Below are 22,747 nucleotides of genomic sequence, written 5' to 3'. Positions count from 1 at the left end.
TGTGGATATATCTGCTTCTCTCAGTAGCATTGCACAACCATTTAAAACACCATGTGTATCCAAAACTATACAGCAAACCTCAGCCGGGGGTCAGAATTTCACCAAGACCCTGCTTGGAGCAACATTGCTATTGCAAGAAGTACTGTGGGATCGTTAATGACTTCAGGATCCATGCTGCATCTTGCCAGGATGATGGCACTTCTGGCAACGCGGTACCTCATAATGTCACGCCGTCCCATTAATTTAGTGCTCACTGAGGTCTTGTATCGACTGCTGACCTAGACAGCGTGTGCTCAGCATGTGCAAATGAACTATTGGAATTAGTGTTTTCATGGTGCTGGAAAAATTTAGGAGAATGGTTTCATCTCTGCAGTTATACGTATTGGTGAGAAGAAAGGATGCTGAGATGCGAATTCTTGCAACCTGGCGATTTGCCACCTCCATGTGTCATGTGATAGAGCAATTACTTGGGCTAAAGAGGTGGTTTTATTTATTCGAGGCTCAAATGTAGCTTTTGCAAAGCACCACTCTATTTTGTTTTGTAAAATATTGATATTTCCATCAGTTTTGAAACGATTACAAAGAAAGCATAGACTTTACAGGAGAGGTTTTGGAGATTTCCAGTACCTTGATTATAGCTCTGAGATCTGAGATCTGCAGGGCTGTGCTGGAATTTAACGGTGGGACTGGTTTTACACAGAAGTGAACCCAATTCATCGTTGTTGCATTTAAGGAGAACAAAAAATGTGAATAATTAACAGGAAGGTAAATTAGGTTTCTAAAATACTAACATTTTGGGTAGGAACAGCATCAGACCACAGTTTGGAGTGGTGGGTTTTTTTTCTTTTTAATGTATGTATTTTTTTAAGTAAATCCAATTCTTTCCTGAGTGGACCATGGTATGTCCTGCTCGTGCCTCTGGAAGCTGGAGACGGAGACACTGGGCTTTGCGGGGCTGTGAACAGGGCCTCGCAGAGGTCTCGGTGCAGGGACGTTTCACAGGTGGCGAAGCTTTCAATCCCAGTGTTGCAGTGGGTTAATGGATTTAAGCTATAGGTTTGGGATTGAAAAATGAATGTTTACCTATTTAAGTCAGTATAGTTTTTCAGTTCTTACTTCTGAAAGGGAGAAATAAAGAAAATAAAGAAAATTTCCTAACTGCAATAGGGGAAAAAAGAACTCTGCTCTTCAGCAAACTTTTCTGAAATGGGACAGAGTGACTTGGAGCTGACCTATACAAAGAGAGGTGGTTTTGTTACCTTCTTCCTGAAGGATAGCTTTTGCAGGGTTTTTTGCTAGTGTCTTGATTACTTAAGCATCATCTTGAGCATCTTTCTCAACTAATCCCTCATGGTGCTGTGAGCCGTACAAGACAAATCACTCTTTGAGAAGGGAAGTTTGTTGCATGAGCAGGCCAGACAATCTCCCTGAACTCCTGTGGTCGCAAACAGCATAAAACCCTGGACACTTTCTTTCTAACAAGGCTGTTCATCATATCTATTAGAAAAACCAGCAGCTGCTGCAGCTCTCGACTCCCTCCCCTCCTTTCAAGCCCCCCTAATTTACTCAGGCCTCTTGAAAGTGTTACTCCACTGATGAATTCCACCGGGGTTTATTACTAAACCATTTGTGTAATTTAGCAGTCTGGGAAAGGCCACGGGTATATTGTTGTGCATGCCCTCCTCTCCACTGTAGTAATTAGTCGGTTTGACTCTACATCCAAAATCTTAATCCTAGGCATTATCAAGCTTTGGTTTAAAATAGTCACTAACTAATAAGTGTGTAAATTGTTTACCAGTGACTGGGCATCAAACCATGGATGTACTTAAGCCTCCCCATGCAAAACAGCGGCCTGAAAATTTGGCAGTTTGTGGAGGAAATGTTTGGGTTGTGTGTATGGATGTTTTTTAACTTTCCTTTTGAGGTCATAATGAATTCTTATTTCTGCCAAGATATGCTCCTGAAAGAAAGTTGCAGCCTTTTGAGGTGGAACTAAGGACACATGCATTTGCTTCACTCATTTAGATTTTTGGCACAACTTCTGTTCTCGCTGCCTCCTTTCTGCTTTCTTCCCTGTCCTTTATTTCTCATCTTCCTTCCACTCGTGGTTTTTCTTACTCCAGTTGGATTTATTCCCTTTGCTTCCCTACTTTGGATTTATTTATTACCTCCTGTCCACTCTTTACTCAGGTCTGTGCTTTGACAATATTTTGCGTGCAAGAGGATTATTTACTTGCTTTGAGCTAAATCATTAAACTCCTGTTTAAACAAAAAGCAGTTGTGACATGTCTCATTTGGTTTTTCATTCACATGGAAATGACTAAAAGAAGCATAGGGAGATGAGGTGGAAATTTTCTATACCATTCCATTATTTGTATCTCGGCAAGCATGCAAGATACATGGTGCTTCCACCAAAAAGCATCTGCTTAGGCAGCATTTTGAGCCGCAGCTAACAGATTATTTTTTTAACTTAATTGGAACAGCATGCTTAATTGTTGCTTGGTAAAATTGGCGTGAGAAGGTTAGAGAGACTTGGTCTTAAAATAACTTTATAGAGAATAAAATAGCATGTTGCCAGCTTTTGTGACTGCAGTGCTAGTCTGTGGACTGTCCTTGTCAAGCACTGATTTCTGGATTATGTGATATCTTAAATATTTCTTGTGGGGTGGAGGTGGGGAAGGGGAGAGAGGTTTTCTAACTTGTGGGATTTTTGAGGGAGCAAAGGGAAAGCTTGCCAGTGTTATGTGAATGCTGTTGCAAGACTGGTGAATGAGGAAAGACTGTGCTAAACACAGGGGTGCTTAATTTCAATTTCAGCAGCTTTATTAAACTTTTTTGAATGGTTCAGTTGGCTATCCTAGACTTGAATCAGGGATGTCAGATTAGCTGAAACTAGATTTGTCATAGTTGATTTATTAGATTGGATTTGGGACGCATCTATTCAGTTGCCTTTATGTGCTTACGACCAGCAGCGGGTAATTCGGAGGAGAAACACTGACAAAGATGTTCATGGGGAGATCTGTTTGCTTTATTATGCTTCACCCTGTTCTGTAGTGGTTAGAGATTGGTGTAAAACCCTGAAGCATGAGGGGGGGATAATTCTTTCCCCAATTTTAGTGTTAAACACAGCTCTAGATATTGTCAATATCCATATACATACTGAGTCAGTGTTTAATCCCATTATGTTTTTGGCCTTGCCGTCTTCCTGTGGTAGTAAGTTCCACAATTCAATTACAGATTGTGTTAAAATTTATTTCCTTTTATTGGTTTTGAGCTTGGCATCATTTAAACAGACATCCTTTACTTGTTCAGACCTGTATGAACTGGATTTCTGGATCTCCCCTTTCTAGATCACGTATTTTAGACTTTTAAGGTACCAGCTCTTATTTGGTTCCTTTTTTTAATATTATCCGTCCTGAAACTGTTCCCATCTCACATCACATGAGGGGGCATATGTGCTTTTGCCAATTCCCCAGATCTGTCCTGCAGTTCTTCTTTTGAGGATGGCTGTCCGGCTTACACAGTGTTCTTGATAAAGGCACATCATTGTTTGGTTTCTCTGATAATAAAGTTCAGTGTAGCCAAACTCGGTGTGAAAGGCGGAAGTAGCAATCTGTGAAGAATTTGATTTTAATCTCAGATAAGTGGGAGTGCACAGGTGGGGATACCATACAGTATCATGACAAATCCTTGTCTCTAAATGTGTTTGCAAGCCAGTCGGATGCTTTGGGCCAGATCCTAATGTATGAGAAAAGACATTTCTGAAGAGAAGTGGGGGAGGAAATGGAGAGGGGGGAAAAAAACCACAACATTTCAAATAGATGAGTGGGAACCTGCATGTTATCTCCAGATCCTCTCAGCAGTAATTGATTTTGCCTGCTATGGTTACCATATAGTAACTCTGAAACACTCATTATTTCTTTCCTCTCCTGCCCCAAGGCTTATAACAGAAAATGGCATGTTTAAATCCTTTTACTCTGTTAGGTAGATACAAAAACCTAAACGCTTTAATGAATCTGAAAATAAGCACTGATTCGGTAGTCAGAAGACCCACCATTGTCTTGACTGAGACCATGCCCATCTTGAGGTCCTAGTGAAAGCTAAATAGTGGAAGCTGGTTGTAAAGGCCCACCTCGTTGTGGAATTACACATTTGAACACTGTACTGTATTTTTTTTTTCATAGAGCTAACCCTGCTGTATTTCTCCCCTTAGTCCCTGTCTAGCTTGATTTAATTTTTCCGAGGTTAAAGATGGCTTATCAAGAAAATTTGCAGCTCATTTCTAATGGTAAGAAGCTTGATTACTCAACAGATACAGTGAATCAATATTGCTTCTCTTGTTTTTGTTTTGCTATTTGACCCCAGGTTAATGTTTTGGCTTCACATTTGCTGGTAGGATGAAGTGCACGGTAGTGCTGTACATAATTAGTTAATGTGCTACGCTAAATGTTTTGTTGTTGGGCTGTGGTTTTGTACCCTTAGATGCCTTATTCTTTACCTCTTCTAATGTCCTCTTGATTTTTATTTTTTTTTAACCCTCTTCTGAGGAAAAACTTTGCATCTTTTCAGTTGTTTCAGTTTTTAAAAAGCTTAGGATTTAGTGACTTACGGAAGTAGGCACTCAAGGTGGACACCTCCTCTGGCTTGTTTGGAAGGGTGGGGAGCTGAGCTGGGAAGGGATTACAATCAACTAGCTGTGTAAAAGTTTTGGCGTAGAGGGGATCTGTAACTTGTAACTCAGTTATATTCCTGTTAGTCACTGTACCAGAATTGTTAACTCCTTTCCTTCTTTCCTCTGGGTTACTGTAATTGCTTGCTTTTTGCTTGCTTTGTCTGAGCCTTTTGCATTTTCTTTTGGAGGAATCTCTCCAGCATGTAAGGTGTGTTATGCTGTGTCATTTGAAAACTGCCAGAGGGCACCTAGGAACCTCTAGGCCTTCTCCTGCCCCTTTGATTATGGTAGGTCCACTGAGTCAGCAGGGCAGTCCTCCATGTGAAAAGAATCTGGGGCTTGTTTTGAAGGCTGGATGGTTCTTGCTGCCATTTAGGGGTGTTGGGTTTGGGGAGGAAACGTTGCATGCGAGTCCATCCATCCCTAGGAGTGCCAGAAATGGCATGCCTTTTGCAAAGCATCGCAAGGAAAAAAGAAGCACGTCTTACTCTCCAGTCAGAAGTTATCCCTGCAATAAATACCCAAAGCTAAGCTTTGTGGAGAAACAATGTCCTTTTGCAGCGGAGTAGCAGAACAGATCTCTTTCCAGCAGTAAAATGAGCACCAGGGGATTGAATCTGCAGTGTGTCTTAAAGGGCAGGATTTAGTTGTTTGTCTCAATAGGTCTATTTTTTCTTGGTTATAGGTTTGCTCTGTTTGTCTCGCAAGATGTCTTCCTCAAACTCTGCTGCATTCATTGCCTCTTAAAAAATGCCTGTAACATTTTCTCTCTTAGATGAAATACTAATTTCTAGCCAATGTATTATGTATTAGCAATGCATCCTGGCAACACATGCTGCTTAAAACCACATATTCTGAGGGGAAGGTAGGAAGCACAATTCAAAGACTCATGTCCTTGCAGAGACGGCTCAGCAGAACATGTTGCATGTGGGAAGTGCCCCTGTGGATCTAGAGGAGGTTCGTCTTGCCACCTCAGAGGAGTTTAAGTCCATTGATGTTATGCAGATCTCCTCAGGTGGATCCTTTTGCTTTTAGCACCCTTGACCATTGTCATCCACAGGAAAGAGCACACCTTGGTGCTGGGATGTGCGAATCCAGGGTTTGTCTTATTGCAAGCATGCTGGATGGTCACGGCCATCTCTCACCAAGGAAGGTGGTGTAAGCTTTTCCCCTGTTTTTTTTAAAGCTCATACCCTTCACATGAGTATACTGGGCAGATGATGTGGGTTGCGTGGTCCATGGCCACATGTATCTCAGGTTGTAGGAGCAAGTGTTTAACTGGCTTCTTGAAACAGAATTTTTCTCTGCTACTTAGTGAAACTACTGTGGAAACTATGAAAGTAGTTAGATGCTGAAACAGAAGGATGGCCACCACTTATAATGGAAATGTTTTTTACTGGCACTATTTTATATGCTGATTAATTAACTTTAAGCAAGTTAAACAGCCAAAGGCTGACTTTTGCACTGCATCTGGTGCAAGAGTTATAATCTGGTTGCCGCTGAAGAGCATAGATAGCCAGGCATGTGCCTTTGCATTAGTGAGGCTGTTTTCCTGGTGTGGAAGGCAATGGCTTGCTTGATTTCATCCTTTTTCTAACTGAAGTTCCAGAGTGATAAATTGAAAATTGTCATGACCAGTATCCTGTACCTATATGCCTTATATAAAATGCATGCGGTAGACAGTGAAATTGAATCGCTGTCACATGCGACTAAAGAAAAGGGCTTTTTGTTTCTTTCACAACTTATTTTTCAGCAAGTGTTGCAATTTATTTTTGTAAGCTGAATGTGTCGTTAATGCACTTCCTTCAGAAACTGAGGAGTTCTGTTAAATGTGTGCATTTGTGGAGGCTTTTGTTCTTGGGCAGGGTGGATAGGACCTCTAGAGTTTAAACGTAACTCCAAAGCTTATTGCTCTGTTTTACTCTTCCCCCCCCCCCCCCATCTCTTGCTACAGTTATAGCACCATATCTTTGGCTTTGCTGTGTAGGATTGACTATCTTTTAAAAAAAAAAAATAAAAAAATGAGCTTACATCTTCCAGGAGTGACACCGTACCAGCATCAGGAGTGGCAACTTCTTCCTCTGATGGAGAGGCCTCTGTGTGGTCGCATGGTAATGCAGCTCAGAGTAGGGCTGGTGGCACTGAAAAGTGCCAGATTGGAAAGGCTGAAGTACTGGCCTTTCTAGTACTATTTGTGAAAGCAGTGCAGTATATTAATAAATGTAGCTTTTGTTGATGGGGACAGCTTCACAGGCTAAACCTCGTTTACTCAGACTGACAGTCTCACAGCTGATTCCAGGGCCATCATAAGTGTAAATGATTCAAGTGCAGTTCTACCTTTCAAAGTGTTTGTGTGAAAGCAGGGCCTTTTGATACACCATGGCACATTCTGATGGAGTAATTGTATTTATAGGATCATCTGGTCTTCCTTTTGCATTAATACCAAAGATTTAGTTGCTTGTTACTTGTGATAGCCCAGCAAAACTAAAAATGTTAAGGAAGAGATGGCTTTCATTCCTTATTTTTTTGGGATTTGGTTTGGGGTTTTTGTTTGTTTTTATTGTTACTCTCTTGAAGGACTTGCGTAGGTGCTGCTAGGAGCATCTGCTGAACAAGATAGTGCCACCAGTAGGAGAAGCAAAACTCTGCAGATATCAGATGCTTTGTCAAATTTCTGTGGTCAGTAGTTAGATGGTTTATTACAAAAAAAAACCCTTAGTGATTCTTTGAATGTAAGTGTTACTGAAATATCTTTTAACAGAGTTTTAAATTTTCTTTTCAAGAGAAACTTCAGCTGTTTTGAAGCACAATTTCACTGACAGGTCTAGGATATAGAAGCACAGGGAAATTAAGGCTGAAGTAAGAGCAGGTTCTGCTAATCAGTATCGAGCGTTACTGGAGATCTCGGGATAGGAATATCCAGCAGAGCTGTAGTTCAATGAATTGGATTGTTAGAATGTGCAGCCAGGTGGGGTATTGGCAGTGCACATCTGCGTAGCTTCTACCGCCGTTTACAGCTACGTCTATCTCATTGAATGTTGTGTGGCTTAGACATAGGGGCTGGGCAGGGCAGCACAGGTAATGACTAATTAAATAGGAAAATGCTGCCCTACAATTTCATAACCATAACTTAAATTAATGACTGGCACAATATTTTTTCTATGTCAAGCTAGAAGAATTAAGAGATTGAATTGCACATGGAATATCAAAATGTGTTTGTTGCTGTGCTTTGACTTCTTGAGGTTTATATTCATATCTAAGCAAGTATGATGTGTCTTCCATAGTTTGGGTCTAATGGCCAATTGCATCTTATGTTATTTTATAGCACACATTGTGAGAGCAGCTAAAATGGGGCCCAAGCATTTGTCTTTTGAAGCTAGAGGTTATAAATGAGATATAAAATGGAGAGTGTTCTAGAGTTTTGGATTTAGTTTTTGCTGTTGTTATTGGGGGCAATTTGGAACAAGGCCTCATAAAGAGCCAGGGGTATAGGATTTCAGCAGTTTAAATTTATCCACTTGTACTTGCTGATTGAAAGCAGCAAATTCAAAACAAACCAGCAAACTGCTGTCCGATGTGCTGTGGACAAGCAGCAATTGGGGTTCGTTGAGAGGTTCCACAGGACAAAGGGAAGAAAGGAATGTCTGTTACAAACTTTGAGAGCAAGCAGCTGAAATATGTTCCAAGAGTATTTTGGAGCAGGAGCGCCAGTTTAAATATTTATGTAGTGTTTTATTGCACTGATTCAAATATTGAATAGCGCCTGACCCTTGAATTTTTGGATCCTTGCCTGACTGGCACCCCATGATGGGTATATTTACTTAGGAAACAGCCTTCTGCGGCAGCTGTTTTTTCAGTGCAGGAAACTGGAAAAGCTGGATTTTGATCCAATTTTTGTCATGATTTCCATGCCTGACTTTGAGTTCAAGAAATGCCTTCCCGTGCTATCAATTTCTTCAACTGAGAAAGAAAAGTTGCATTTACCACTGGCTCTCACAGGACCGTGGATAATGGAAGCTTATATGGCCGTTTTCCTTCTTACTGTTTCCTCAGACTTGTTTATTGTTCACAGTCCTGATCAGTATTCAACAGCATTTAACTGGCCTCCACCTTTCCTCCTTCAGAGGAGGACCCTGTCAAAAATAAGGTTGCTTCTCTCTGTCAGTAGTTTTGTGATTTGGCAGTGCTGAGAAGCACAGCCCTTGGTGCCCTGGTGGTACAGTGACTGTCAGCAGAGCTTTTCCCCACCTGAAACAAGAAACTGAAGCTGCGCTGCAAATGCCTGTCCATTAGCAGCTCTGCTGAAACCCCTCTTTGATTGTAAAGACGCCTGCAGTGGCTGTCACCAGCCTGGGCTGGAGGTCTTCAGCTTCTCTGAGCTGAAATTATGCTGAGATAAGCTATTAGTTGCTGCCCTGAGCTGGATCTGTGGCCATGCATCCCTTTAAGCTGGCATTTGATTAGAGTCATAGGCTAAAACTTGAGTCAATACAGCTACTGCTTGCTACCCAATATGATCATTTTATGCAGCAGTGTTTTGTAGTGTGGCGACTCTTGCTTGAGAGAGATTATTTGGGGTGTGCCTGACTGTAGAGAGAGTGAGATGCAGCGGCAAAACCTAATGATCAGAGGTCTGGCCTAGCCTATTGCTGGACACATACCCAAAAGGTTTGTGCACCCGTGAACCGCTCTGTGGTCTGCAAGGGATTGTGTATTCCTGTTGCTAGGCTTGCAGCGTTGGGTGTTTTGCTGAGCTCAACCTCAAGGTGCAGATGCCCCGACTTCAAAGCAGGAGCAAAAACTCTTTCCAAATTCCCAGCCTTGCTGTGTGCTTGTTTGTCGCTGAAACTCCAGAGATGCAAGATAGCTTTAGCAAATAAACGTAAGGGACCTGTGGAGGGATTTCTGAAACAATCATTCTCTGTTTCCCTCTGCGTATTTGCAGACTCTGAGAAGAAAATGGAGAATTTGGTTGGCTTGTTTACCCAAGCTATTACGCTGGCTTAACTGCTCCATGATGAAGTTCCATTTCAGTACTGAGCTTCCTAGGCTGTGAAGATAAAAATGATCAGTTTGATTGTTTTTGCCCTCCTGGTTTTTACATTCAGGTTTCACAGGATTAGATCAATGGCTGCCACCATTTCTTCCTGAAAAACAGGCTTACTCAGAACCTTTCTGCAGATGCACACAGCTGCTCCCAGCATCCATAAACCATGGGGATTTTTCTGCTGTTAAGAAATATAGCAGTGGCTCAGCATTATGGCCATGGCTCAGGAGGGGAAGCCAGAGTTAACTAAATTTAAAGCATTTGTTCTACTGCAGAACAGTACTGCCTGATGCTCCCACTTTCCAGAGGGTGTCCAAGTCGCGTACTCTGCAGCGCTTGCCTTTGACTTCCTTTGGTCAAACTGATAGAATACGTTGAAAAGAGACCTACAGGACTGATGCTGTCCAGGCAATTAAAACCTATGAACTGGATTAAAACCCAAATGTTAGTATGCTTTGATGCGATTCTTTTCTGGGTTTTTTTGACTGAGATGCTTTTTGGAGATAGAGTTGGAACCAGGCTCCTAATCTGCAGTTGCTTGGGGCTTAGCTGTTTGAGGTTTCTTTATTTTGCTGCTCTTACCTATTGACCTGCTTGATTAATCTTGTGTCTGAACTTCTGTCCTTTTTATTCCTGACTTTTCTGCCCTGTCAGTACACAGCTGAAAAAAATCTGTGCAGTCCAGAGGCCCAATTAGGTCTAGACTTAAAGAAAAATGTTTGGTGGCTGTTAAATATGTACTTCATTTCTTGCTTCAAGACTTTTCTTTTTTCTTATTTAGAGCTGAGCTGGACAAAGAAGGGTGAGGCCAGAGGCAGTTATAAAGGGTGCATTGTATTTTTACTGTAATACTGAAGTATTGATTGTTGACTTATTGGTAGGCTTAATGCACAACCATTTCCTTAGTGTTTGAATGTCCATTTAAATGTCGGCTTGGTGCCAGAATGTTGAAATCCTGCATTTTATAATATAATTTGGCTATCCAAAAGTACTAATGTGGTTTGGATTAAAAAAAAAAAGATAAATAGGCAGTCTTGTGTTTCCTTGTTTTTTTTTATTTGTTAACCTTTACATGCTGAAATGAACTTCTGAAGCAGGAGACGCTGAAAAGAAGACGGAGGCGGGCAGGAATTCTGATGTTTTGAGGTTTGTGCCTCTTAAAATTTTCCGCCTTTTATCTTTGAGATGTCTCGTACTTGCTGAGCTGCTGACAGACATTCAGGGAAGCAGAGTAATATTACTGACTCTTATTAGTTTGAAACTAGTAATTGTCTTTTCCAGAGGAAAGGTTTGTTTGCGTTCCTTCCCAAATGTGTTGTGTGTTAGTAGCGTTGCCCATGAAAACATGCCTGTTGTCATCTTGTAATTCTTCTCAGATGGGAGACAGGGCTTGCTCTCTCTTCCCTGCAGTGCCATCAATAATCTGTGCTCAGTTCCCAGGGGTGCTTCCCTGTGTTGTATAATGGTACATGTTCCACTTGGTGCCCTCTGCTCAAGTCCCAGGGCCATGCTTCTAACTGGACAGCTTTCTACTTTGTAGAAAAGACTGCGTCAGGTTTTGAAGAGATAGGTGTGGAAGGCCTGATGCTATTGCTCTTGTACCGTATTGGTGCAAAGCAGCTGTCCTGACTGCGGTGGTGGCTTTTTTGTATTGGTAAGATAGGGGTGGAAACTTTAATTGCTGTGGATCCTTTGCCACTGCAGTCAGCCAGCAGTTATCCCAAGCCTTTCCTTTCTAATTGCTCTCTGGAACAGGTACCCAGTGCTCCTTCAGGTACATCTGAAATTTTCTGTCTGCCATCTCTCCATCCTCTTCTGACTGCCTTTTATAGAAACACAAACCTTCACAAAACAAAAAGGATTAAGCTTGCTTTGGTTTATGTGTGTTCCTGGTTTTGGGTGGCAACATGAACGCACTTTTGGTGGAAATTGACATTGTTTCAGCTATCGGATTCTACCTGCCATGAAGAGCAATCATTACACCAAGCCTAAATACTTTGTTACAGCTAGAAGCAAGTACTGGAAATTAAGGGAGACTGAAACAGCTTTCTGCTCTACCAAGTATGAGGGTGAACGCTGCACAAAAGGTGAGGAGCCAAGAGTTTGCCCTCTGGCTGCTGTCCTGAGTGTTATTTAATCTTTCTCACTCAGACTTGTAGCCAAGACTTGCTGCAGTCCTTTTCCTGTCATTTCAGCTTTTCATTAAATAACAAGATTTTATAAGGTAGGCTTATTCCCTGTTAGAGTCTACCTTTTTGAAATAAATTGCTATGATAATTTTGTCAAAAAAAATAGATTATTTTCTATCGCTGGGAAGTAGTAGCAGTAGCTCCATGTCGGAAGCAAATGCCAGTGTGAGTGGTACAATTACCCATACGAAGCTTGTGCTGGTACTTGTGTTAAAATTGACTTTTTTTCTGCCATGGAAGATTTTGGGCTTAGTGTTTCTTTCCCCACCCATCTGACCTTCTCCATTCCTCTGTTTCAGTAGTCTGCCAAATCTGATTGTTCTGTGCAAAGGCAGCTGTCGTCATTGTTCAGCTGTCTTTGCAAAACATACAAAGATGCTGAAGAAAAACTTTCAGAGTTTTTCTTCCTGTACAGTTCATAACCATACAATTACTGTGGTTAGTCTATGGAATTTTATGGTGACTTTTAAATATTTTGAGTTTGGGTGACAGATGATGAAGCAGTTTGGAAATTAATCTCTTCTCTTTCATGCTAAATGAGAAAGAGACAACCTAACAAGCGCCTTTGGAATTTCAGCTCATCTTTGTGTGCAGTATAACACAATTTCTAAGCACTCAATTTCCATGGAGCCTTGTATAGCACGGTCCCTGCTTTACCTGACTTAGTTTAGCTTTGAAAGATAGAAAAAGGATGTTATGTATAGCAATTTAATTTACACCGTGGCAACAACTATTTATAGACTTTAAATAATGGCAATGCCAATTTAAGTTGCCCTATTCCACTTTTTTGGATACTAGCAATTGCAAGAAATTATAAACTCCCTCTCTACAGGAGGGTGAATTAATAGGTGTCCCAGTAGGCCTCGAAGGGGCAGGATTTGATTGCGTTCGTCGAATGCTTAACACCTAAGGCTCTCAAATTAGGTAGCAAAGAGAATCTGTTGGAAGAACACGTGGACTTGCAAGAAGGGGCCTTGCTACTAATGGAGAACCCTAGGGAAAATGCATTTTGGGTAGTTTTAAGCTTCAGCAGCTGGAAGATCTTGTTTGGAGCAAATATTAATAAAGCTTTTCTTTAAAAAGGAAAGCAAGTATTCTTTATCTTTGCCTCCAGCATGTCCTTACTTCCAATAAATATGCACAGGAATTAATATTACTTGCAAGACCCTAGTTCAGTAAGAGTATGTGAATAATATGTTACATCATAATTGATTAGCAACTAATATTTTTATATAAAAATGTGTTGATGTGTTTTATCACCACCGTACTACTGAAACTGCTGATCCACAAGGAAGTGTTTGCTTAATGAATAGTATACGGGAGAGTGGTTTGACCCAGACTCCAAGTAAATACATCTGCAGCCTGTGTTATTGTGCCCAGTCGTAGTGAGAAGGAAATTGCTTCACTGGGTGTGTCTATATTGTACAGCATGGTGCAGTAGTAGAGCTACAATTCCTGTGAAGGCGGATGGGAGACACCTAAGTTCTGCTTGATGACCAGAGTGAAAGCAGCTGCATTACTGGATGTACCTCCTCAGTGCTAAATACTGTGTGTTTATTGCTTTTCATTAGTGAAATGTATGTTTTGGAAGCCTGTCTGCCCTCTTTGGGCATCTTCTGGAAGGATCTTCTGCAGTAAGGCATCTCATAATGTGCATGTCTGAGCCTGCAGTGCTGCAAGATCTCAAGTGAGAATTGGAGTCTCTTCTGATCAGTGTTGGTGAAAACGAGAAATTGTTTGCTGGGTCTATTTTTTGTGAGCATGTAAGTTTATATGAAGTTAATGAATCAGTGAAGTAATTCTACAGGAAATTTCATGGACAAAATAATACCCTTGAAACCTGCAATGTGATCTTTATGCTCGTCTATGGATGCGAAGTGGCTATCTGTAAGTGCAGTAGCTGACTGCATATATCCAGCAACAAAGAGGTAGAGAGTCACAACTGACTGAAAGAACTTACCTGTTTTGAGCAAGCGCAGCCTTCGTGCTTCTGCAGCGACTGTGGGAACAGGCACTTGGTCTCTGGGTACCCATCGAAACCCTGGCTGTGCTGTGGGGCTGGGACAGAAAGCAAGCTCTGCATTACTTTCTGCAGTGAACCTGCAATATGGGCACTTCTGTAGCAGGAGCTGAAGGAGGTTAATAACACGTTTTTGTTTAAACTGCTAATCAGTCTTTAGATGCTTTAGTCTTGGCCACTCCTGATCTCATTCATGTTTGAACTAGTGACCTCTGTTAGAAAGTCACTCTGTCCTTTTAAGATTTTTCTGAGTCACTCTCTGTCCCTTCTTGAGAGTCTCTTTATGCATCCACTTGAGAAAGTTGTGGGGTTTTTGTGAAAGACTAATCCCCACTTTGGCTATGCACATTGCATTAAATGGAAGCTATGTGCATTCCCCTCACTCGCCTTGAATGAGTCCTTGCATCTCTGCTAATCTAACAGTTTGTAACTTGGTTTAACTTCTGTTACCTTCAGATTTGGAGGGTTTGGATGGACAAACGGAGAAAAGGTGGTGGTGAGGGTCTCCTCCCCTGCAGCCTGGTGTTTCCAAATCTCTACCAAGTTTATGTTCTTGTGTTTGACCTTTTTCTAGCCATTTGATTCAACTGGAAGCGTCTGCCTAATCACAGCTAGCTGACCTTAAGACGTAGCATTGTCGGTCCTTCATCGTCTTCATTGAGTTCTAAGAGGTGATCCCTCCCAGGTCTTTCACTTCCAGCTCTTCCTGTTCTCTAGCTATCTCAATACTCACAACTGTCTTTGCAAAGAATTACTGGGTGATAACACGGAACCAAGTTGATGCAAGTACTTTTTCAACAAAAAAAGATAGAGATGTACAGATGGAGGATGATTGGGAAAGGTGAAAGGCATGTGAGCACAAAAGAAACAAAATCACGGACTCCAGTCTTCTGATATTGCAGGTGAAATCTCTGTAGCTTTAACGGGTGTGTTTTGGGATGGATTTGAGGGCAGGATGAGCTATTCGTGCCCTAGTCTTCCTTTCTAGTCAAACTCAAGAGATGGACACTTGTGTTTCCTCTGCTGGAAGTTGTATCCTCAGTATTGTCTAATGTAAGATGACAAGGCAAGGACAGTCAGGCAGAGAAGTGAAGTGATAAAATTCCAAATGACTTGATTCAGTCCGCCAAGGACAGATTTTTGTATGCAGGACTGACAGAATGGGAAGACATAGAAATCTTGCTGGAGGGAGACTTGGTGCTAACGCATCTTTTAGTATGTACGGATTCTTAATCGTTGTTATGATGATGATAATATTAAACCATTAACCCAGCAGGCGTGGCCAGCACATGCTCTGTGTGAGGAGGCTGAGCAAGGGCAGGAGGAATCTCCCTTCCCAGTTGTTGGCTGTTCCGTGATCCCCTTGAATACTGCATTTCCACTCCCCCAGGAAAGGGAGAAAAGAACAAACAGCATCTAACAGATGCTAGTCATGTCACTTAATGCAGGACTGGAAGGCACTTGGATATTAATGTAATGAGCACAGTATGAAGACTTGAATAGAGTAGACCTGACTTCCAATTAAGCCCACCGAGATGCCAATACTGATTTTGGTTGTACTTTCACTATGAAAAATACAAGGATGGTTTGACAAAGCAAGCGTGTACCGCTGTGGCTGATTTTAGCCATCATGCTTGTGGGTGTTCATTTCCCGTGCAGGCCAGTAGTTCTAGTGCTATTTTCTTCAGAGCTGGCAGCTGTAATTAAAGGAAAAGCACAAATTTAGCTTCTTTGCTAAGGAAAACCTAAAATGCTGCCTTCGCTCTGCATCTTCACTGCTCATTGTGGAACTGCACGGTACTCCATCCCCAGCAAACATCCCTGTGCATCTTAGGATTCAGCAGATCGTCTTAGGTCCGTCACTAGTGTGTTTTGCCTCTTGGCACCTTTGCTTTAATATTGGGAGTTGTCTGGATTCCTTTGGCAGAGGGCTGAGCAAGTTGTTCTTTCTGTGGGTTGGGATGCTGCTGGTGGCCCACGGGTGACATCCAGCTTGCAGGGTGGCCCCCATCTGGCTGCCTTGCGGAGGGAGGCCAGGGACACCCTTTTGGGTCGCAGGAAGAGCTGAATCAATCTGTTTTCATCTGTTCGCAGTTGGTGAGCAGGCTGGGAGCCACGGTTTCTTACGTGTATGTGTCCACTTGGGCCCTGGTTTGGAAACGGCCTCTGCTAGGTGTAACGTGGGAACGGGTGATTCTGAAACTGCTGGCAGGTTTCTGTGGCTGCATGGATTGAATTGTTATAGAAATTAAGAATATGGGCTTGATTCTGCATATGTCAATCTTCTTCCAGTGATGTAAGTCCCATGTATAATTGCTGTAATGCGGGGCGAAAGGCAGAGGTTTATTTCCTCAGACCATTCACAATTGTTAATAAAACCCTGAAGAAACAAAGGTAAAGCACAGAATTGTTTCTGCTTTTGTATTTGTGAACGTGTGTGCCTGCGTGATGCCTTTTGGGCTTTGTGTGATGGAGAATTTGGAGACGTTTTGTGAGAAGCAGGAGCATTGATAATTGCTTTTTTGTTAATCATTGTAGAAGGATGACGATTGCTACTAGCTGATGCTTTGCGGCTTCCGCTGGAGTTAATAATTCATTGCTGGACTGTGTCAAAGCGTGCTCTTAAGTCAGGTCCCTCTGTGGATTGCAGGCATCAGTAGGAATGGGAAGAGATGAAAGATGGGCTTAGTGTTTGACAGTCATTAACTTGGTGTCGGCCCCTAGGCAGCGTTAGGTTAACTTCGTCATCCTGCGCTTCCCTGTGTTTGGGAATGTGAGGGACTGAGGGACGTGGGAATTCAGCTTCTTGTGAATTGTGTTAAGAAATTCACTGGCTAGATGTAAGAATGCCAAAACAAAGGTGTGAATATCAGTGACCATACGGTTCTGGTTTAATAGGCTGTGGGGTTGAGAGGATTTTGCCTGCCTACGGAGTTGAGTTGCTTTCAGACACGCAGTGCCTCACCTCCCAGGGAGAGCGCGCTTTTACCACCGAGAGTTGAATTTGGTCATGTCGGTGCTTGCAGTCATCTGCGGGAGGGATTGACATTTGGGCTTTGCATATAAAAAAAGAGGTTAGCATTCTGAATTAAAAATTAACACATTCTCTGCATAATTACAGACTTACAGCACATACTAATGCTGTACAAAGAGGGCTTCCCAGGCAGAGTTTAATGGCCCAAAAGCACAGCCATCATTTCTCCCCCCCTCCTTTTAAATTAGCATTGACATGTTTAAAACACTCCTCAAATTCTGCTGCAAAATATCTGTTTGGCTTCCAGTTGGGTGTTTTGTTTTTTTTAAAAAGGTGATTATTCTTTTTAGTGCTAAAGATGGAAAGTGGTTTGTATATTCATGGCACATTGTAATTTTGAAAATAATCTCCTACTAGATATTTAACAATGGCTTTGGGTAAATGGACACTTGTTGCGCTTTGTTTAAACCATTACATCTCAATTATCACTTGATGGTGAGAGCATGGGTAATACCCTTGGTTCTTTGTTAAAAAGGCTCTAATTAAAACTGGTTCCTGCTTTCCCCTCTTGAATAAATATGGACGTGAGGTAGTTCAGTGACACTCTGTCAAATTGCCGAATCAAGTGCAAGTTCCCCATTCATCCTGACAAATGATACCGTTAATTGGGGTGTGGGGTGTGGACGGCAGGAACAGCAGTGCCAGTGTTGGTGCTAATCCTCTCTGCTTGGCTGGCCTTCCCACGCCTCTCCCCTGCTTGGGACCAGCGCTCTCGTAATTTTACAGGATTTGTTTCTCACCCCCAAGTCCGCCTGGTGCCGAAAAGCAGTGCTCCGCAATCGGTGCTGCCAGGGGTGTTCCCCACGCGGTGCGTTTACATCTTGCCTCGAATCTGCTGCAATTTTAGCCCCAGAAAGCTGTGTTGAAATTCAGGTCTCCTTTGAGCTCTGTAGTAAGCCAGCGACTCTAGTCTTAGTGAGTTGGTGTGTTTTTTTTCCCCTACAAGAGGACAGCCTTCTATGATGATGGCACTAGATGTTACTGGAGCTGGTCACTTCCCAGTTCTAGTTTTTGCTTTGCCTCTGGATAACACACATTCTGTTAGCCCTTTGCCACAAAGCCCAAATTCCCTGCCAGACAGGCCAGCAGCATGATAATACACTCAACATATCTGACTTCTTGCTCTGCACTGTTTGCATGTGAATATAAATGTATTGATATAAAAGTGTTAGCCTGGACTTTCTGCCTATCCTCTTCACCCCGGCCTGCTTGAATTGGACTCCTGAACCCTCCGCATGCTCTTTCTGCATCCCTCTGAAAGGAGAGGATGAGTGTGCAGAGCTGAAAAGAGAGGCAGCGTGCTGGGTAGGCCAGCCCTCCCTCTGAAGAGACCTAGCGTGTCATTAATGCTGGATAATCGCGCTGCCAGCCTTGCAGAGAGGAAGGCAGCTAATGCTTTAAGGCACTCTCCAGACCCGCTATGACAGTGCAGTATTTGCTGCTGCTACAGCGCTGGATTAGGCGGAGAAGAAAAGGGTTTTAGGAAGGAGCTACCTATCGCTGTTTTAACTTGCTGCCAGCGACATCTCTTCCTTTTGCTGGCTAATGCTCGCCAATAGTAGCAGGCGTCGCAGCTGTAGGACTTCAGAAAGGAGCTAACACAGCAGCAGGTCCAGGGATGCTGTTCGTATTCTTCCCCTTACCCCAAGTGCGAGACTGAAAGAAAGGGGGAAGAGGTTATACCAGTTGTAGACTAGCATGTTTTATGAGTTTTTTGTTAATTTAAGGTGGGGGTGATAGTGTCTTTGATTTTTGTACTTATGGTGAAGGAGTCTCCTTCAGAGATGCAGCTGTACCTACGAGGGAAGGAGGTCGTTGTGGACACCCAGAGATGAAGAGAGGGAGCAATCCTGACACAGAGGACGATATTCATATTGCAGCAGCTTCTGCATGGTCTTTGCATCATCCATTCTCTTAGGGATATCGTGCTTTCTACTTGGAAGGAAAACTTCTACGGTTTTCCTTAGCTGTGGCCCAGCAGCCCTGAACAGTAGTTTTATCCCTTCTCCTCCCACAGTCACGTTTGAGCGCAGAAGTGATTGATGCGTGAGCTGCCTGAACACTCCACTAAATTGATTGCTGGTGAAACAGATAGCAGTTCCGACATCTTAGCTGGGTTACCACTCAGAGCTGTTTACACTAACAGCCATTTGGAGTGAGTAGTTTCTGTATCCCCCAAAGCTATTGCTTGAAGAAATCCATAGGTAAGGGGAGACAGTGCTGTGCTGAGCCATACTGGGAAAGCTTTCTGTGTAACATGCAGTACGTACAAGAAACAAAAAAAAAAAAAATGAACCGTGCTGATCTGTAATGCGTAGTTCTGCAGTTGGGAGTAGCTTCTGCAGTAACATTACATGGCCAGAAAATAACAGAGAATGTCTGTTGGTAAAAGCAGCATCTTTAAAGTTGTGGCTAGCAGCTCCGGATGGATCACTATGCTCCTGAAATCCCTGATGCGGCTGTAGTCTGTCCCAAAGAATCGACTGTCTCTCCAGGTGCCTTTACCTTTTTTTTAAGGTTTGGCTAGAAAGCAAAAGCTCTGTGTATCGCCTGTGCTCCTGGCTCTGCACCACTGGTGGGTTATGCAAACTAGAGGTAAGTCAGGGGAGAAGCCATCCAAAAATGGAGCAGCGTGTGCGAGGTGAGTGGCGAGTTACCGAGGCGAGCATAGCTGCACAGACACAGCCAGGCACGGATGCTCAGAAGCGCAGGAGGAATGCCGGAGGTAGATTGTTCCTGTGAAGGTATCGCCTTCCTCTCCCAAAATGGTCTTTGCTTGCGCACTTGGGTGTTAGCTGGTGACGATCAGCGGTTTTCCCTGCAATGCAACTGACTGGGGTATTCCTCTGAGAACATCCATGGGTTTGAACCTGTCTTATCCACTCATGAGGCTCCTGGTACGAGGATTCAGGCATTCAGTACAGAGTTCATTTGGTCTGAAGCAGGGAGGGTTTGCTCCTTGCAGTGGCTTTAGGAAAGTCACCCCTAGGATCAAGTTTGCTAGTTTGAAAGCCAAAATACACTGTATTTCAGAGACCACTCTGCCACTCATGAAGCTCTGAATTGTGCGAGGTGCCCAGCAATGCCTTTGGGGTAGGTAAGCCTGAGTCAGAGCACCTTCTACAGATGTAACGCTGTTCATGGGAATTGCTCCTAAACCAGAGAGTACAGTGTTAATTCAGAGACTCCATTTCCTCTCTCTATAAAATATCCTGCACCATTTTTACTGGTACTTTGTGTCCAACCAATACCCCTGCAGTGTTGTTTTAATTAAAACAGAAGTGGAAATAATGAATTGGTGGTATTGGTGGTGATTCTACAGATACGTCAATGTTAATGCACAGTAAAAAGCTCTCCTGATAGCTTTCTGTGCTTCGTTAAATTAAATGTAGACATCCCAAGTTCTGCATTTTTTTGTGTACGTGTGTTTGCAAATCCAAGACATGCGTTTGGTAAGCGGAGTTACTGAATTGCGAAATGCGGTACTATTGCAGCAGGGCTGTCGTTGTGGGGCTTAAAAAGAAACAACTTTGAATTTGGGAGTGTTACCAGCGGTTTGCAGACAGACAGGAGCTGCGTTGGCACCGTGGGTTAAATGTGCACCGCGGACCTCTGGAAGTAACCACCCGATAGTGTTACCCTCACGTTTTGTGAATTTGCATATTAGCAAATGCATTCCTTATTTCTTCGGTGCTTCTAATTTTTTTTCTTTAAGATGGGGGCAGTCCGTTTCTCGATTTTTCTCTGGCTTTCTGCACTGTAATGATGGCACCATCACCTGACTGCTGGAATATACTGGCCTGACTTTAATCATCGGGTGACTGGCTCTTAGCATGGCTTCATCTCTGCTGTTTTACATCCCCTGTTGTAATTGCACGATTGCTTGCAGCATTGTTTTTCTGTTGGTGACAACGAAAGGCACATGTCAGTATTTACGTAACCTTATACTTTTTGTTTGACATTTAAAGTGTAGATGAAGAAGTGGTATTTTGTAAATAAAATCCTCTTTATCTGTAAGCAGCATCTTTCCACCCCCCCATGCAGTCATTGGAAAGACAGTGTTATATATAAGAACATGTTCATATGTATCATATGGAGGTAGTAGTAGTTAGGCTAAGCCTGTATTAATAACAGGGCTGCATTTCTGTAGTGCTGACAGTTTCGTTGAGGTATATATGCTGACAATGAAATAACCGGTTCAAAGCTCCAAGAAACAGTGATGTTTAATGTAAATAGTATCTACTCTTTTAACTGCTAAATAACCAAACCCAGCAAAACAATAGGGAATCAAAGCTTTCCTTTAAAGACCATTGAAACCAATTAATATGCAGTAAAATTATCTGCCTGTACAAGTTTTTTTGGACAGCTCGGCAGGTCTAAAATGGCAGAAGCTTTCTGTTGCTGTATAAAAATCAAACTACCGTTTATTTCAGCCTCATGGTATGTGCAAATTCATGCAGCTCAGTTAAGGGAATAGCTTCACAACTGGTGTTACAATCTGTGGCTGGAGTGCTGCATCACAATGCAGCAAATGCATTTTCCACATTAACCAAACATGACAGCTGAAACGATTATTAACCATGCAATATGTCGGAAGTCATCAAAAATTCACATCAGAGTAATTGCAGTGGCTCAGGGAAAAAAGAATAGTAGCATCTCTCTTCTCTTGCCTGCCTGCTGCCTCACCCCCTCCCAGTTCTGACATGGTACAGTCCGTTAACAATAAAATATCCTTCTGTAACCTATAAACTGTTACTCCCATCAGTTACTGGTTTCAGACTGATGCTTTCCCTAGAATTTGAATAAAGCACCACTGGAAAAAAATATATAGATGCTTTGCAGGCAGTGGTGTTCAGCTGTGGAAAGCAGCTGCTTTCTTATTGTCTTGCTGGACTCTTGACTGTCTCAGCCATTTCAGGACTTGCAGGTTTGATTTTATATATATATATATATATTTTTTTTTTTTTAAAGACGAGGAAACTTGAGCGTTAATGCAGAAAGATACAGCTGTATAAGCCTAAATACCAGGCAACTGAAGTGTAGCGGTTACAGCCAGCATTAACAGGTTTGTAACTCCTCAGTACTGAGATCTACAGGTAGGAATGTATGTATTTAAAAATATATAAAATGAAGGTAAAAAGCTTGCTTTTATAAGAAAGAGTTTTCCTTCAGGTGTCTTCTATGCTGGTTTTTTCTTTGTGCTGTTGCTGGAGGTTGTTTAAATTTGTAGGTGAGTAATTAGAGAGAACAGGTGGGTAGTTTGGGGGAAATCATCCCTTTGCTCACAGAAAAGAAACCTGAAAGTCTGTGCGTTTACCTTCGAATATTCTTCGCTAGAGCAGCTGTTGGGTGGGGCAGTCCGGTGTCTGCTTTGGGTTTCAGCCGTGTTGCCTTTTTAAAGACCCTCTTGACATTGCTGACTTTGCTTTTCATTTCAGCAGAAATACAGTAGCGTAACTTTCTGAATGGCTTTATTCCTGTTTTCTCTTCCCTAGGCTATGAAATGTCTGCGGAAGTATTTTAAACAAAAAATAAAGATGCTGCTTGATTATAGGATTTTTCTCTTAGTTTTCCTTGTGGTGCAGAGATATCAGTCCACTCCGTTTCCTCTGTTCCTACAGATGCACTTATGATTTATTTAGAAGACACGCTAAACTTTCTTTAATTGTATTTTGAAGTAAGGATTTCAAATATGGGATAAAAAGGGATAGAAGGTGGAAAATAGTTCTACTTTCCCAAAGTAAATGAAGACATTTGGAGATTTGGGGGTTTTTTGTTAGTTTCT

The 22,747-nt window shown here is 42.3% G+C and overlaps 1 protein-coding gene across 8 annotated transcripts in view; it reads left to right on the top strand.

Annotated features, from left to right (window-relative positions):
* The window catches only part of NUP93 (nucleoporin 93), an 82,920-nt gene that overhangs the window by 14,872 nt on the left and 45,301 nt on the right, over positions 1-22,747 (top strand). The window contains exon 1 of one of the 8 annotated variants that reach the window (XM_075434228.1): positions 19,436-19,457. The exons of 6 other annotated variants lie outside the window; for them this stretch is intronic. The gene's annotated coding sequence lies outside the window, so the exon portion shown is untranslated. Of the gene's footprint in view, positions 1-19,435; positions 19,458-21,749; positions 21,890-22,747 lie in introns of those variants that run through there. One more of the 8 variants, XM_075434226.1, reaches the window with a different exon arrangement.

Source organism: Opisthocomus hoazin, chromosome 12 (genome assembly GCF_030867145.1).
Source record: "Opisthocomus hoazin isolate bOpiHoa1 chromosome 12, bOpiHoa1.hap1, whole genome shotgun sequence".
Taxonomy (NCBI): Eukaryota; Metazoa; Chordata; class Aves; order Opisthocomiformes; family Opisthocomidae; genus Opisthocomus; species Opisthocomus hoazin.
The sequence above is the reverse complement of the archived record's forward strand: the minus strand, read 5'-3'. Positions and strand labels throughout refer to the sequence as shown.